The sequence below is a fragment of the Wyeomyia smithii genome, chromosome 1, assembly GCF_029784165.1.
Source record: "Wyeomyia smithii strain HCP4-BCI-WySm-NY-G18 chromosome 1, ASM2978416v1, whole genome shotgun sequence".
Taxonomy (NCBI): domain Eukaryota; kingdom Metazoa; phylum Arthropoda; class Insecta; order Diptera; family Culicidae; genus Wyeomyia; species Wyeomyia smithii.
The window spans coordinates 44,585,242-44,602,779 of NC_073694.1; the positions used below are offsets into that span (position 1 = coordinate 44,585,242).

The 17,538-nt window shown below is 37.6% G+C and overlaps 1 protein-coding gene across 7 annotated transcripts in view; it reads right to left on the bottom strand.

Annotated features, from left to right (window-relative positions):
• LOC129718538 (titin-like) overlaps nucleotides 1-17,538 on the bottom strand; it is a 219,263-nt gene extending 201,725 nt beyond the window's left edge. For all 7 annotated transcript variants that reach the window (XM_055669404.1, XM_055669406.1, XM_055669405.1 and 4 more), the window contains exon 1: nucleotides 16,791-17,538. The gene's annotated coding sequence lies outside the window, so the exon portion shown is untranslated. The remainder of the gene's footprint in view (nucleotides 1-16,790) is intronic.

A 17,538-nucleotide genomic window follows, 5' to 3' on the forward strand; every position in this document is an offset into this window, starting at 1 on the left:
TGTCAGTTCGTAAAATGGTCTATATAACGCTCGATCACAAAGTATTGTTTGTGATCTACTATGCACTGCCTCGCTGAGTAGTGAAAGCTAGCCAAACAATGCACAAAGGATTTTTTTTTTCTCTTATAATACTTACGAAAAGTGAACCACATAACATGGTGATTTTGCTTCATTGATTAATAGTGGAGATCTATAATCTCCCATCTAGAATGAAGAGACAACAAGTAAACGAAATCAGAAGAAATTAAAGAGTGAAATATTTTTAGAGATTTAACAATTTTCATTTTCGAATGCATTCAGAATCCCCCCGCGAGATCTGCCACTTCAATGTCAAATGTGACTTTGACATCAGATTTGACAGATTGCGGTCCGATAACTGCAAAGATGTTGCAGTTATCGGTCTTGCAGTTAAAAAGCGTTGCAGTTAAAAGTCTTGCAGTTATCGAACGGCGACTGTAGCTGAGGGAATGAGCTTAGTAAGCAGTAGACGCCAGGGCCGGTTATATATAGAATCTGCCGCTCTCTTTACCGAGTCTCATTAATAACAATGAAACTGAGCATTTCGAGCAGTCATTGCTTTCGGCTACTGGCATCGAATCGCGGTGAACATTTTCGCTGCCAAACAGATTTGAGCACGGATTTCTTTCCCGTCTGGTGTTCATCGAGTCATTTCGAAAGAAACTGATGACTGTCTCATTTGACGGAGAGTTTGTATTATCACTAGAGAAACATTATATTAGAGAAATGACGAGGCACTCATCGTTAAGGCAACTGTCACACCAAAACAAATAAAGGCAATGCAAAATCATACAGCTCACCCGTTTTGTTGAGACTGTTACGTAACTGAAAAGTTTGCTCAAAATTGAAAATTTGGAGGAGGGTCAGGTTGTTCAGCGTTACGTAATTTTAGGGTGGAGTCATATCGAACGTTGCTTATTGTTACATAGGGGGAGAGGGGGGTCTGAAATCAAGATTTTTAGCGTTAGGTAATTTGTGTACGACGTCTAAGAAGGCTCTGAAAAAATCTGCAGAAACTATGAATAAATCTGCAAACATCTGCGAATCGATAAAAATCTGCACACCAACTTTGAAGAACTGCGTTTTACAGACAAAGCTGCTTATCTGGTATCCCTGCTTTAGCTGTCAAAATCGAAGCAAGAGCATTGGAGTAGTTTTCATTTGACTCACAAAGTGCTCGAAATAAAACATTTTTTATTACACAGCGTCACTATAATCTGATAATTGTTAATTGAAAATGACTTTGTCTGGTACTGCGAATGACTGGACCAAAGGTGCAATATAGTTTCCACATGCGAACCATTAGCCTTCCAGTTACCGAACCCCTACCTCCTCGTTGGTGCCAACCGGGATACGAGTAACTAGTAAGAAGAAGGGTAACCAACCCCGGCGGGACTACCGGTAGTATGCTGACAGGTAACGCCACCACAAGCGCCCTAAACACCCATAAGAGTTATTTCCAAGTCATTGTTGTGTTCGGGACTCAAAACAGTAGCACTACGTCGGTCCTCCTGCGAGAAAGTGGGGTTGGTCGTGGGCCTTGCAAGCCCGCACCGCGAAAAACAAAAGCAACGAACCTATTAGGGGTACTGGGGGTAAGCCCGGCCCTGAGGGTAAGACCGTCACCCCTGGGATTTAACTAGAAAACACTAATTAACTGTATTTTGGGATATGTGAAGTGTTGGTATTTAATATTTTAGACATTTTAAGACACATCGAAGCCACCGTGAAACGTCAAACGTCAAAATAATAGACAAAACATGCGCTACTACACTGCCTGTAATCGCATATTTGTAACATTCGACATTTTATGGAATTCGCGCTTTTTATTGGGTAATGCTTAAAATATTATGTATTTTTTACATCTGAAAAAATAAGCTTATGTTTGTTTGAAAAAAGTTGTAAAAAATACCAAGTTGTTTTGTCACATAGCGTAAATAACCGCATAATTGTAACACTACTTAACTTCTTCAACTTTTTTGTCAAAAAAGTTTCCATCTAAATTCACATCTGCATCCTTTGGAATTCGGAAGTTATTCTGGTCCGGTAACCAACCACCGGTGATCCGTTTCTGATGTTCAGCTCATGCTTGTTGAACACAAGAAAAACTTCATTTCCCCCGTGATATATTCCAAAAGTAGCTTGAAAGTGACGGCATAAAAGTATCATTGCGAAAATTTCAACCAATTTGACTTCAAAAGTAATGTTCAATGTATACATAGTGTAAAGTAGTGCTTTCTTCAAGATACTAAGCTTAATTAAAGTGTCTATTTGCAAGAATATATTGGGAACAATGCATTTAAGGACAAATTAAAAAAGTATCTTTTGCTCGAACAACCAATTTTACAAATATGCGATTATGGGCAGTACAGCTGATGCGTAAAAGGATGTAATTTTTCGTGAGTGGAACTTAAGCTTTTATTCATTTGAAAAGACTAAAATAATTTTTCGTTGCTCTACAATTTATTGCCTGTATTGTTAGCAATCACAGGAATGCGATCTAAGGTAAATTGAAGCGATAAATTTGTAGAAATACTTTTTTCAAAGAAAATTGTGCTGTCGGGGTAACACCGTCACCCAGTGAGTGGGGTAAGCCCGACATGGTCTGAGGCTAGTTGGATGTTACTGACACATATTTCTCATCTATTACCGATGGCTCGCTGCTAAATAAATTGATTAGTCGACTTAAAACCATGCAATCAAGTCCTTCTGTGATTTATGTATGATTCCAAGGGTTATTAGAGGTGTCAAATGTACTGAATCAAGTCACAAATCTGACCGCTTTCCCGGTGGTATTTGAAATATGCTCCGGTGTGGTCAATGTGATCCTGGCTTCGATTAAACTAGTTAATAATATGATTTAAAGTGCCACATGATAGGCTTGCCGAGTATCAAATTCTTTTATTGTTTATACATAATGTTCACCGGCACTTGTTCCGGCAATCTCCCCAGAACCAGCTAACCGACAACAACCAAATTCAACAGTAACATACAGAATTGTAAGATCTCTCATTTGGCGGTTTCCGAATTCAAATTGGTTCAGTAAATTCATGAACAAACTTAGGTGCCGGTGTTACCCCCAAGAGGTGCCGGTTTCACCCGCACTGATTGCTAAACGTCGTTTTTATCTTAGTTTCACTATTACTAATAATAGTAATAGTAATAGTTTCACTATTACTTGTAAAATAACAGTTTGAAAGTACTGAAAACCTTCATATCTTGTAGAAAACAATCTGGGCAATGATTCTGTAAAAGAAATACAGGTTGAACTCGATTATCCGGAGACTCGATTATCCGGGGGCCGATTATCCGGAGAAAATGGCTCGATTATCCGGAGTATTTTTTTTCTGTATGTCTATAATGTATTTTTGTCTTCCGGGTCATTGGGATTTTCGGGGTTGTTCAAAATTGCACCAACAATGTCCCGTTCTGTTTATGTAGTTCGGTTTTAGCAGTTTTCTCGTCGTTCCTTCAACCAATTCTTACTCAACAACCTCCAAAAGCAAGCATATTGTTTTTAGTTGCCGATGAGTACAACCACTATTGGTCAACCGGTTTCGAATTATGGTCGGAACATATTTCTGTAATATGATGGCCATGATCAATGCAGTACTTAGAACCACAAACTGGCCTGTTTCGTTGTTGTGCCGGATACTCCTGGATTATTGAACCAAAACTCAACAAGCGAAATCAATAACGATTTGAAATCCGTAAAGTAGCCCATTAGTGGCCATATCGAGCGTCTAGGTCGTTATAGGTCACTTAGGAAATAGAAACAAAATCATGAGTGTTGTCAAAATTGAACAGGGTCTTTATATGTTACACCTCAATTCTTCTTAATATATAAAATAATAAAACAGATAAATACCTAAATCAAATCAAGTTCTATTATATTTTCTGGAAAATATTTCCTTTCATCTCTCGAAGCAAAAGCTGTCTTTCTAATAGGAGTTTTGATTTATTTTATTTGGTTTTTACATCTTCGAGATAATCAATATAACATAATTTATTATTACGCCGACAATTTTTAATTTATTTCGTCGGCACATGTATTGTGTACAACATGCTATAATAGAAAACTCACTGTTCAAAATGAAAGATATTAAAAATTAAAAATGGCTCGATTAACCAGAGGATTCGATTATCCGGAGCGAAATGTTTTTCAAAACTCCGGATAAACGAGTCCGACCTGTATAACAATATTCGCCATCTAGTGCTACTAAAGAATTATTTTCCTTAGGGGGCCGGGCTTACCCCCAGTACCCCTACAGAAAATTCAAACCAGAATAATCGGCAAAGACCCAGGCGAAGAAAAGAGACTAACGATTGGATACTCGGAACATGGAACTTCCGTTCTCTCAATTTCCTAGGAAGTACCCGTATACTTTCCAAGGAATTGAAAAACCGCAAGTTCAGCATCGTAGCGCTGCAGGACGCTGCTGGAAAGGAACGACGGTGCCTACGTATAAGGATGAACACACCATCTACCAAAGTTGTGGTGACAGACATAAACTGCGCACAGCTTTTATAGTGATGGGTGAGATGCAGAAGCGGGTAATCGGGTGGTGGCCGGTTAACCCCAGAATATGCAGATTAAGAATCAAGGGCCGATTCTTTAACATTAGCATTATAAACGTGCACAGCCCTCACCTCGGAAGTACTGATGATGATAAAGACAAATTCTACGCGCAGTTGGAACGTGAATACGCTCACTGCCCAAAACATGATGTTAAGATTGTCATCGGGGAAAACAACGCTAAGGTCGGTCAGGAGGAGGAATTTAAACCGGTAATTGGACGGTTCAGCGCACACCGGCTGATAAATGAAAATGTCCTAAGACCAGTGGTGGGCACTATTCCGCTAATTCGCTAATTGCTAATTAGCGACGCTAATATTCAGTTAGTGATTTCGCTAACTTTTAAGCTGGTTAGCGGACTGTTAGCGTCGCTAAAATTTAGGCCTCAGGAACGCTAATCGCTAATTCGCTAATTTTGTAGAGAAGCGACAAAATTACTTTTCTCGAAAAGTGTGAGTCGCTGATGGCGTACATAAATTGCTTCGAGTGATGAACATACCTTACTGCAAAAGTTACTTTTGTATATGTTCAATTCAAACAACGTTCAATCACATACATAAAACATACGTAACACTCAGGAAGAAATCTTCCAAAAAAGTTGGTACAAAATGAATTACTTGAATGGTACCACACTGGGAGGGAGAAACGGATACGAAGCTGTGTGAGTGTCAAAATGAACCAGAATGAGCTGTCATTGACTGTCAATTTGAACCAAGGAAAAAAAGCTTTTTTTGCGATGAGTATTTTTATAACTGATACTTTTCAGTTGCACGAAAAAATATTTATCGCAAACAGTTTTTGTATTCATTGTCGTTTTACGAAATATTTTGGTTTGTTTTTACGTAAAATAATAAATTTCAAGCTTCAAGTAATAATCATGCCAGCGTACTTCGATTACTACACTTGCGCTTCTCTGGATTTAAGGCTTTGGTCACAATTTCGAACACACTTCATCACGATCGAACTCAAACTCTGAAAAAACTTTTATACAACGGCAAATTAAAAAAACACAGACTCGGAAAATTAGTCTGTAAAACTTGCACATTCAGTATTCCTGATGTTACTAAAACTTCGTTTGAGTCATGCATGCGTTACAGCAAGAAGATAGGTACACGCTATCAGAAAACGACGCATGTGCGTGTTCTCTGTTTTGAGTGTAGTATTCGTTTCGCCCTCCCAGGTACCTCTGAATAAAATCACTGTTTGAGTTGTTTTTTAAGGGAGTGTACCCGCGCACCCCAGCATTTGTCTCGTTCCTACTCGAAAAATGCTGCATTGATTTTGTAAATAACTGTTTGACAGTTCCTTATGAGATATTCTTTGGGGCTCGATAAAGCCGAGGAAAAAAATTCATTTTGTTCATTATTTATCGAGCAGTTTAACAGGACGAGGTACGGAGTGCTATGAGGCAACGTGTACCAGAAAAAAACGCCAGTGTTACGTATGTCTTATGTATGTGGTTCAATGGTCTTAATTGTCTAGAATTCCTCTCTTTACGACACAAGTGCAAAGTCACAGGAGCATTCTGGAGAACAAACTCAAGGTGATCTAGATTAAATTTTTGAAACGCCAAAAATTTTTCTGCATACAATTGCAATGCGCTAGAAGTTACAGCAAATTCGGTTCTACTTTTTCGACTTGAACGACTTGAATTTTTAAAAACATTTTAAAGAGCATTTATATTACATACAACCAGAGTCACTTTTGTTGCTTCCTATTTTCACAAAATCTTTAAGTATGACTGTTTTGTGAATTTTGAGCCTCTTAGGGAACATACTTAAATGACGTAGCATTTTTTTTCATGATTTAAGACCCCCCTCCCCCCTCGTTGCATTTGGTCACAAAACCTAGACCCCCCTTAAAAAAACGTAGCATTCGCCTACCCCCCCCCCCTTCACCGCTTCTGAAAAAACGTACAAGAATACAAGTTTTTTTACGCGGTTTTTATACGCGATTCTTTATACGCGGTTTTCTACGAGGTTTTTTTATGCGGATTTGTGAATTAACACTTATATTTTAATTAACGCGGTTTTTTTACGCGGATTTTTTAATTACCGTGCTTTTTTTTACGCGAAAACGCGCTAATTCAAAAACTTTTTCGCGAATTTTCGAGTCAACGTGGGTTTGGAACCAGAAACGTTTAAGTGTTTATCTAGTAGAAGACTTAGTTCAAAAAATACCCGACGCCCTCCGAAAGATCCGGAATGACCGTCACAGAGGACAATTTTAAATACTGGTTCTAGAGCGTCTCGGGTTTTTTCAAAGCCCTTCTTGCTGGTTCACTTAACGCGGATTTTTGAAATATCGTGGTTTATTTTACGCGGATTTTTGAATTAACGCGGTTTTTTATGCGGATTTTTGAATGGGCGCGTTTTTTTACGCGGATTTTCGAATTAACGCGGTTTTTTTACGGGGTACGTATCCCCCGCGTAATAAAAACCTGACTGTAGTAACATACATACAAAAAAATATTTGAAAAAAAAACCGTGTCTAATTCAATTTATTTACAACTTATAGACTCGTGACTGCATCTTCTGCTACGAAGGGCTTGTGTTTTGGTACAAGGAGTAAAGGTGTTTAAACAACTTAGTATGATCCATATCTGCAGAAAACACATAAACTATTCCGGAAATGAAACGAGTATCTTGTAATTTTCACTATTAAAAGCCACAAAAAAGCAACGATTTTTGTATTCAAAACAGATTGTGCGTTTGGAAATCCAAGTGATTGTTTATGTAGCAGAGCTTTTAGAAGATTTCAGAATTCCACAGATAAAAACATTTCGACAGATCTCGCTGCAATACTTTGTGCAATGTTCTAGTGTATTTTTAGTATACATTTTTCCTACAAAAAAATCAGTTTTTAAAAAAAAATGCTACGTCGATTTTACTAGAAATCCCCCCCTCCCACCTTGTCACAGCTTGTCACAAAATCCCTCCCCTCCCCCCATAAATGCTACGTCATTTAAGTATGGTCCCTCATTGTAAATAGCGCTCGAAAGTAATTATTTTCGTTTGTTTTATGAGAATAAACTCATCCGTATGACAATTCATGTAATAATAAGTTAGCGATTAGCGATTAGCGAAAGTTCCGCTAATATAAGTTTAGCGTTTAGCGATTAGCGATTATCGAGCTAAATTTTCCAGTTAGCGGATTAGCGATTAGCGTCGCTAAATTTTCAGTTAGCGGTGCCCACCACTGCCTAAGACTAATTCGCCGCCTCCAAGAACATGACCATACGTAGCACCTTTTTCCAGCATATCATACATCGGTACACCTGGAGATCACCTAACTAAACAGAAACTCAAATCGACCACGTTTTGATAGATGGTCGGCACTTTTCAGACATTATCGACGTCAAAACACATCGGGCGCTAACATCGATTCGGAACACTACCTAGTGATGGTAAAAGATACGCCAAAAACTATCCGTTGTGAACTTTACCCTGCGGCAGGTCCTCCAAAAATGCCGCGAATACAAAGTCCCTACGCAACATCTTTTCATCGATTCCAAAGCCGCTTATGACGGATACGTTGGCACGTGGCGAGAACAACGAACAATTACCCTGCAAAATTGATTCTCATCTAGAATCCGGTTGGTACGAGACGAAGAGGAGCACAAAGTGCAAGGTGGTTAGACCAGGTGAAGCATGATCTGGCAAGTACGGAGTGTCCGCGGGATTGGAGGCGGGCAGCCATGGATCGATCAAGTTGGCGGAATTTAGTTGTGCAGGCCATGTTTTAGGATACTTAACTACACTTAACTCAAAACAAAAAAATGCGTGTGGAAAATTCAATTTCATTCTTGTTCGTCACACGGTAGCGAGTGGAGCCTACAGTATGGCTGTTAGAGGTACGTGACATCAGAAAAAGAGAGCTGATTACGAGTGAACTATTAGGCACTGCGGAACACCTTAGGGGTCATACTTAAATGACGTAGCATTTATGTGGGGAGGGGGGATATCATCATTTTGTGACAAGCTGCGACAAGGGGGGAGGGGGGAGTTCTAGTAAAATCGACGTAGCATTTTTTTAAAACTGATTTTTTTTGTAGGAAAAATGTATACTAAAAATACACTAGAACATTGCACAAAGTATTGCAGCGAGATCTGTCGAAATGTTTTTATCTGTGGCATTTTGAAATCTTCCAAAGGCTCTGCTACATAAACAATCACTTGGATTTCCAAACGCACAATCTGTTTTGAATACAAAAATCGTTGCTTTTTTTGTGGCTTTTAATAGTGAAAATTACAAGATACTCGTTTCATTTCCGGAATAGTTTCTGTGTTTTCTGCAGATATGGATCATACTAAGTTGTTTAAACACCTTTACTCCTTGTACCAAAACACAAGCCCTTCGAAACAGAAGATGCAGTCACGAGTCTATAAGTTGTAAATAAATTGAATTAGACACGGTTTTTTTTTCAAGTATTTTTTTGTATGTATGTTACTACAGTCAGGTTTTTATTACGCGGGGGATACGTACCTCGTAAAAAACCGCGTTAATTCGAAAATCCGCGTAAAAAAACGCGCCCATTCAAAAATCCGCATAAAAAACCGCGTTAATTCAAAAATCCGCGTAAAATAAACCACGATATTTCAAAAATCCGCGTTTAGTGAACCAGCAAGAAGGGCTTTGAAAAAACCCGAGACGCTCTAGAACCAGTATTTAAAATTGTCCTCTGTGACCAGCGTTGCCAGGTCATTTTTTCAAAAATCTGGAAAAGGCAAAATAAAAATCTGGAAAAAATCTGGCAGTCATTTCGTGGGGTGAAAGGTTAATTTTTCGAATAAAAGTCTTGGGGTACGCAAAATTTGAGGTGACAAAATTGCAAAATTTCGCGCCAAAATTGAAGTGATGACCTTTTTGCGGAACAGAGAAAATAAAATCTGGATCATCCATGAAAAATCTGGATAATTGGACATCAAAGCTGTCTACCTGGATACATGTTCAAAAATCTGGATGATCCAGCTAAATCTGGATACCTGGAAACGCTGTCTGTGACGGTAATTCCGGATCTTTCGGAGGGCGTCGGGTATTTTTTGGACTAAGTCTTCTACTAGATAAACACCTTAACGTTTCTGGTTCCAAACCCCGTTGACTCGAAAATTCGCGAAAAAGTTTTTGAATTAGCGCGTTATCGCGTAAAAAAAACCACGGTAATTAAAAAATCCGCGTTAATTAAAATATAAGTGTTAGTTCACAAATCCGCATAAAAAAACCTCGTAGAAAACCGCGTATAAAAACCGCGTAAAAAAACTTGTATTCTTGTACGTTTTTTCAGAAGCGGAGAGGGGGGAAGGTAGACGAACGCTACGTTTTTTTTAAGGGGGGTCTAGGTTTTGTGACCAAATGCTACGAGGGGGGAGGGGGGTCTTAAAAATCATGACAAAAAAGCTACGTCATTTAAGTATGTTCCCTTACCTTTGTTCTGCATACGGCAGCAAGAGGTACCATCGTATGCTGCAGCATATTTTGCTGGTACAGCTAACGAAGGGGAGAGAGGGTGAAATTGTGTCATCCAACTCGTGACTTGTCAGCCATCTGTTCCGGGTCAGAAGACTAGTCTTTGTTGGTTAAGTATTTGAGGAGCCTTATTCAAGAAAGTTTGGTCTTGTGATCGCCATGAGATGGCTGACAAACAATGGGTTTGTACGGCACAGTCTCACCCCGGCTTACGGTACTACTAGTGCCAAATACTCATGTATTTCCCAATAATCATTTTTACAATAACGACCGGGGCACCGAAGAAAAGCGGAAGCGGAACAGTCGCAGTAAGATATAACCCTTATTATAAGAATTTTCACTGCAAAATTGAGTGATTTTCCAGTTTAATTGTTTCTTTGTACCTAGTTAAACGCCGTTATCGGTCCTATATCGATAACGTAAATTAGTTAATCTAGAACTTGGGTAATTTTCGCATCAGGAAGGCACAAATTTCTTTTGGTACTTATGACAATCACTTATAACCTAGTATCGGACATGTTTTGTTTCGTTTCTCATTCTTGAGTCAGCGTCGCTCCGCCTTCATTGCAAAAATCTACGCTCAACTCGATACAAAAGACTGCGTGTAGAAAATTCAGCTTCATTCTTGTTTTTAACACGATAGCAAGTAGAGCCTTTATAATTATTGAAAATACACGGTGTATAACAGGCGTAGTGAAACATGTTAAACAACAGTTTGTTTGAAAATTATGTGCAATATCATTAAAATTTCAGTTGATTCTAATGTAAATGAAATGTAATGTGTAATTTAAATTTGCGTGGAATATTATGGAATTTTCTATCATAAGCGATGGATGCAATTATTTACATGAGATTCGATATAGAGTTTTCTTACTATGTACGTCACCATTTCATACCCCCCCTAGGGCTGTATACCTTGTAGTATTTTTCTAGAATTTAGCGTGAGGAAAGAGATAGGGAGGAGCCTGACAAAACACTCATGCGTAAGAAGCCCCTTTGACATCGAACCGCGTGATTCTACTAAGGTTCGAACTCATGACCATGACAAAGCGGACTCTGTAATCTTGAAGCTGCTAGCTCCCCTACCTTACTTATTACTGTTCATACTGCTGAAAAAGTTGATGGCCGGTAGCATACAGCTGCTCGGATAGCAACGCTCTGTGTCGCTGCAGAGATTTCAAACTTAATATAAAAATTGGCGCCAATTGCGCACAATATTGATGTGGTTCCGCGTCATCATTTTTTTGCATATTCTAGAAAAGGCCGAAATGAGGAGTTCAAAACTTGGTCTCAAAAGTACGTCCAGACAGCAAATGAAGCATATTAAACCCCGAATTATTCAGCTCTGAGACTTTAATGCTTGAGTTAGCTGAGAAAGTTGTGCAGTATTTTTACCAATACAGTGATCAATATCATTGATGATACTTTTCCAGCATGACGGTAAGTTGAGTTTTAAATCTTAAAAAAAGAACCGCAAACAAAATAAGAATAGGAATCAAGATAATTAAAGGTCGATTTTCATTATTTGACTGAAAAAATTTGACTGAAATTTGACTGAATTCTTAAAGAGTCAAGAATCTGCCTAGAATGAAATAGATTATTAGGTATGCAAAAAAGTATATTGAACCATATAAAAACACCCATCAATCATCAACCATTTTAAAGCATGAATAGCCACAATCTGACGGAATTACAAAGCAGCAATTCATAAAGTTCTAGGTACTGGCTACCGCACATAGGTACATATCATATAAACCAGCCTACTTCTTCTACACAAACCCGCTGCAGTCATCAAAGTGATTCCGCAGCCACACTGTGTACAATGCTGCAACTGTGCACTGCATAGAAGGTCACACTGATTGGTTAAGACTTCCGCTGCCCAGCATGCGGTTGGCTCCCAGTCAGCAACGAACGGGGTGGTCTCGGTACGACAATGGCAGCGAAAATATGCTCTGCATGCATAAGGCTCACTATAAGCGCCGCACCGGTCGCCAATCCGCGCGCGTCGAATGCCGAAGAAAGCAATGCTCTACAGTGACAACATTTGATGACTCACGCTCTTTGGTATGTCTTGTTGTTTGTTGTTGTTTTACAATGCCGTCGACTGTTCTGTGAGGACGCAGAAGAATAACTCACCTGCCGGTCATACGATATACTGACCTAACTTTTGATTACATGTTCGAATTTCTAGGACTTTCAAGAAAGAACTAATGTTTACAGAGATAATATTTCCTCCACTGACTCAACGAGCAGATATTTCAGTCCGGATGAAATCGTTTCATTGCACCCGGTTAACGTTCTTATCTTGGCAATTAATCTCTCGTTGGATTGTGTGCACGGTTCCACATGGTTCCGTCCGCTGCCGTCCTCCAGACACGATCGTATGGCACTTTACGTTGTTAGTTTGTTCTTATTCACTCAGATTTTTTTTCGATCTTATGAACGCCATGTTGCAGGCAAAACCAATGTTTGAAGCCATTCAAATAGACACAAATTTTACTATTTAAATTGTTTCTGATTTAAAATTTAGCAATGATTTTAAATAAAACAATTAAAATATTAAATTGGAATGCTCGCTCATTGAAGGCCAATGAGAATGAACTTTTTAATTTTTTAACAGTAAATAATGTGCATATTGCAATTATTACTGAAACATTTTTGAAACCTAACATAAAAATATGATCCCAATTACGTGGTTCATAGATATGATAGGATTCAGGGTTCTGGCGGTGGAGTTGCAATTGTTATTCATCGCCGAATCGAACATCGTGATCTTCCCCATCTTGAGACGAAAGTTATTGAAACTTTGGGAATTGAAGTTCAAACTGAACTTGGGATTTTATTTATTGCCGCAGCATATTTACCATTTCAATGCACACGCGAGCACAAAAATTATTTTAAAGGTGATTTACAAAAACTCACCAGAAATCGTTCGAAATTTTTTATAATCGGCGATTTTAACGCTAAACATCGTTCATAGAATAATTCTCAAAGTAATTCCAATGGCAAAATTTTATTCAATGATTGTTCTTCAGGATACTATTCTATTTTGTCTCCGAATAGTCCTACATGCTTTTCTTCTGAAAAAAACCCTTCAGCAATTGATTTGGTGCTAACAGATGCTGACTTTGATTCTGACCATCTTCCAATAACTTTTTCTTTATCACATGAATCAGTTTTAAACCCTATGAGCTCTGTTTTTAAATATAACAAGGCTAATTGGGAAAGATACAAAACTCATATTGAGAGAAATTTCAATAATGAGCTTGATTTGCAAAACGAAGTGAATATTGATTCCGCTTTGGAAGCATTAAAATGTGCAATTGTTGATGCCAGGAATTATTCTGTTCCAAAGCTCAAGTGAAATTTGATTCACCAATAATTGACGAAAATCTTCAACTTCTAATTCGTTTGAAAAATGTCCGCAGACGTCAATATCAACGTTCTCGTGACCCTGTTTTTAAAACTATTTATAAAGATTTACAGAAAGAGATTAAACATAGATTAACTCTTCTGAGAAATCAAAATTTTGAGACTAAAGTTGAAAAATTGAAACCATATTCAAAACCTTTTTGGAAGCTGTCGAAGATTCTTAAGAAACCTTCAAAGCCTATTCCAGTTTTGAAAGATGGTGAACGTTTTCTTGTATCCAATGAACAAAAGGCTCAAAGACTTGCTCAGCAGTTTGAGAGTGTTCATAACTCAAATTTGAATTTTGTGAGTCCTATTGAAAATGAAGTCACACGTCAATTTGATTTAATTTCTTCCCAGAATTTTTTACCTGCGGAAATAATTGAAACTAACTTGAATGAGATTAAATCAATTATAAAAAATTTCAAAAATATGAAAGCACCTGGTGACGATGGAATCTTTAATATACTAATCAAACATCTCCCTGAGAGCACAATGGAATTTTTAGTGAAAAATTTTTAATGGCTGCTTCAAAATTGCATATTTACCCAAATTATCGACCAATCAGTTTGCTTTCTTCAATAAGTAAACTGTTTGAGAGAATTATTCTTAACAGAATGGTGTCACACATTAACGAAAATTCATTTTTTGCAGATGAACAGTTTGGATTTCGCCATGGGCTTTCCACTACTCATCAATTGCTCAGAGTTACTAATATGATACGAGCTAACAAATCTGAAGGTTATTCCACTGGAGCTGCTCTTTTAGACATAGAAAAAGCATTCGACAGTGTTTGGCATAAAGGTTTGATTGCGAAATTGCAAACTTTTAATTTTCCAATTTTCCTAATCAAAATTTTAAAAAATTATCTTACTGATCGAACTCTGCAGGTTGTCTATCAGAATTCAAAATCTGATAGATTTCCTGTCAGAGCAGGTGTGCCTCAAGGTTCAGTCTTGGGTCCAGTCCTGTACAATATATTCACTTCGGATCTTCCTGATTTGCCTCCAGGATGCACAAAGTCATTGTTCTGCGATGACACAAGCATTTCCGTAAAAGGAAAAAGTCTTCGTGTCATATGCAGTCGATTGCAGAAAAGTTTAGATATTTTTTCTTCCTTCTTGCAAAATTGGAAAATCTCTCCCAATGCTTCTAAAACTCAAATGATAATTTTTCCGCATAAGCCTAGGGCTTCTTTCCTCAAGCCAAACAATAATCACGTTGTCAAGAAGAATGGGGTTATTTTAAGTTGGTCTGACAAGGTTAAGTACTTGGGACTAATTTATGATAAAAAACTTATTTTCAAAGAGCACATTGAGAGTATACAAGCCAAGTGCATCAAATATACGAGATGTTTATATCCTCTCATTAACAGGAATTCTAAACTTTGTTTAAAGAACAAACTTTTGAATTACAAACAAATTTTTAGACCAGCAATGCTTTATGCTGTACCGATCTGGTCAAGTTGCTGTTCAACAAGGAAGAAAACGCTCCAAAGGATTCAGAATAAAATTCAATAAATAATTTTGAAGCGTCCTCCTTGGTTTGGTACACTCGAATTACATAGACTTACTAGTGTTGAACCATTCAAATAAAATTATTAACAATTTTCGACAAAAATCGTTGCAATCCTCAATTGCTACGATAAGCTCTCTTTATAGCCAATAAGTTAGCCATTAAGTAAGTTGTAAGTTTACTTCCCCTTTTCTGACAAGTAGGTTTAAATCCCTACGAATGATAAGTCCTAATTGCGAAAGCAAACAAATCCTAACAATTAAAATTACAAATTTCTAACAGTGTTGAGAAGTCACCATTTGTGATTGGACACACATACTCATTATTTACTAATATTTATCATAAATACTTAAGCTACTAACAAATTCCCTTCTTAAAAATAAAAAAAACACTCAGATTTTTTTTTTAGTTTTGATAACTATCATTAATTAGTCATCAGTAACTGTGGATACTGTGATTTAATTTTAATATTTCTGGAGTCGAGGCACTATTTTGGGCTAAACACTTACTTTAAAATTAGATGTTCAGTAGTTTTTTTCCTGGTTCTGCTGGTTTTTATATACATCTATGAAGCGTCTTTCATTTAAGCACGGGAAAAGGTTCCATCAACGCAAACAAATACGTACCCATTTGAATCAAACTTCAAACAGTCTCACACTTCGAACACTTCACAATAAAAGTCAAATTATTATAACTAGTGTGATAAAAAGTATAATTATATACCATTTCGTTCTTTGGAATGTCCTTTACCCTTTGATGTATAGCGCTTTATTGTAGGACCACTTCCAGACGTTGATAAAAGTGACAGTCAGTGTTGAGACTGTTTGCCTACCTACCTCTTAGTGATTACATTGAAGTGTTCGGAATTTGAATCATAGCCGAGCTTTGAATTATTGTCAATTTCATAAACAAACCATGTTTGAATCTATATAAATATCACTTCATTGCAACTGAAACAAAATAACCAACATGTTAAACCTTTAAGATCGATGAGAAAATTCATTTTTCATTGATTTTTCAGTGAAAGAAGTAGTTGTGAAAAGCAACAAGCGTAAGGAATAGAATTAAAACGTGATATAGATTGAAAGTGTAATGTGAAACACAATCTCTTTTAAAGCTTCATAATCTGAAACGCAGTGTGTTGAACAGTGAACCACCAAACCATTTTTTTGCAAAAATTTTGAAAAATAATTGAGATAAATAGCTGATCGCTATTGGATTGAACCTTCTTCCAAAGCCTGTTTTTAACAGAGATTAACTCTCCAAAAAACTCTGCTAAAAACCTTAAACGTTTACATTATTTTACAATGAAACAATAACATGAATACTTCTAACTTGGTAGAGTTGTGGGTGAAAAATGATGAAAATCATTTGATCGCGAAAAGAGTGCTCAGTGCCTCAGTTCAACCAGGAGGTTACGAGAACGAGTGTCTTTTTTAAGCCGGTTAGCCTTCCTTTTCTAATAGCAGAACATACATGTTATCCAAAGATAGGACGTCAGAGCTCCGCCTAATCAAGAAATATTTGGTCAGCGGAACCGGAAAAAGACCAAAATACTATTGAAAGTGAGAAGCAGTTTAAGGTGAGCTGGTGTTCTGCACTTAAAAAACAACGACCGTACATAATCTGATGACAAAAGTTAAACGAAATACCCGGCAATTAGGGTTGGATAAAAATTTAAACTCATTTGAAATCTAATAGCAGTACTTGAATTGGTTCAACCCTCGGGAAGAAAGACAATAATATTACAAAGAAAGAGATTGTTGTTGTCTGGAAATTTTGAAAGGTATCAAACAAAACTCACCAGAATGCTGCAATTCAGCTGCCTGTGTTGTTTTTGTCCATACAATGCGCAACGTATAACCATACAGTCAATCCTGATGTTATACGGTTGCGCCACATGCTACTAGGTACCTACTATAACTTTTTTCTACAGAAACCACAGACACAACAAACATGTAACAGAAAGCATCAAATCGTACTTTTCTTCGCTTACGTAACATTCATCCCGCGTTAGAAACACCTGAGTAATCAGCAACAATTATTCAGTTGAACTGACAAAATAGGCATTCTGGCAAGTAGGTAATCTCTAAGTGCGACGGGGTCGCAGCGCAGCCGTTTGAATCCTCTACAATATGCACCCAGTACACGTACACGCATCGGCGAAAAGGCAACCTCCGAAACACTAGCACAGTCAACGGAAACCACAAAAGGTGCTCTTTCGATTGCTGTTGAATGCGGGTTGTGCGACACTCGACAGGTATTATTTTACCTAATGCAGCATGTATCACATTTAACTCGAGCACTTGCAAGACCCAGTTTGCTCACTTTTAGATTCCTCATCCAGATCAAAAATCATCACTTTCCATCAAATTGTTCGTCAAATTGTTAACAAAAAAATCAAAATATCAAGAAAGAATTCGATGCCTAGAATCACACTAACCACTGTTTATTTACGGTACACAATAGAACTTTACGGGAAGCACACCGAGCCAAACAACGAGAAAGCTTCTAACACATACTTTACGTTTACAACCGATGACAGGCAACAT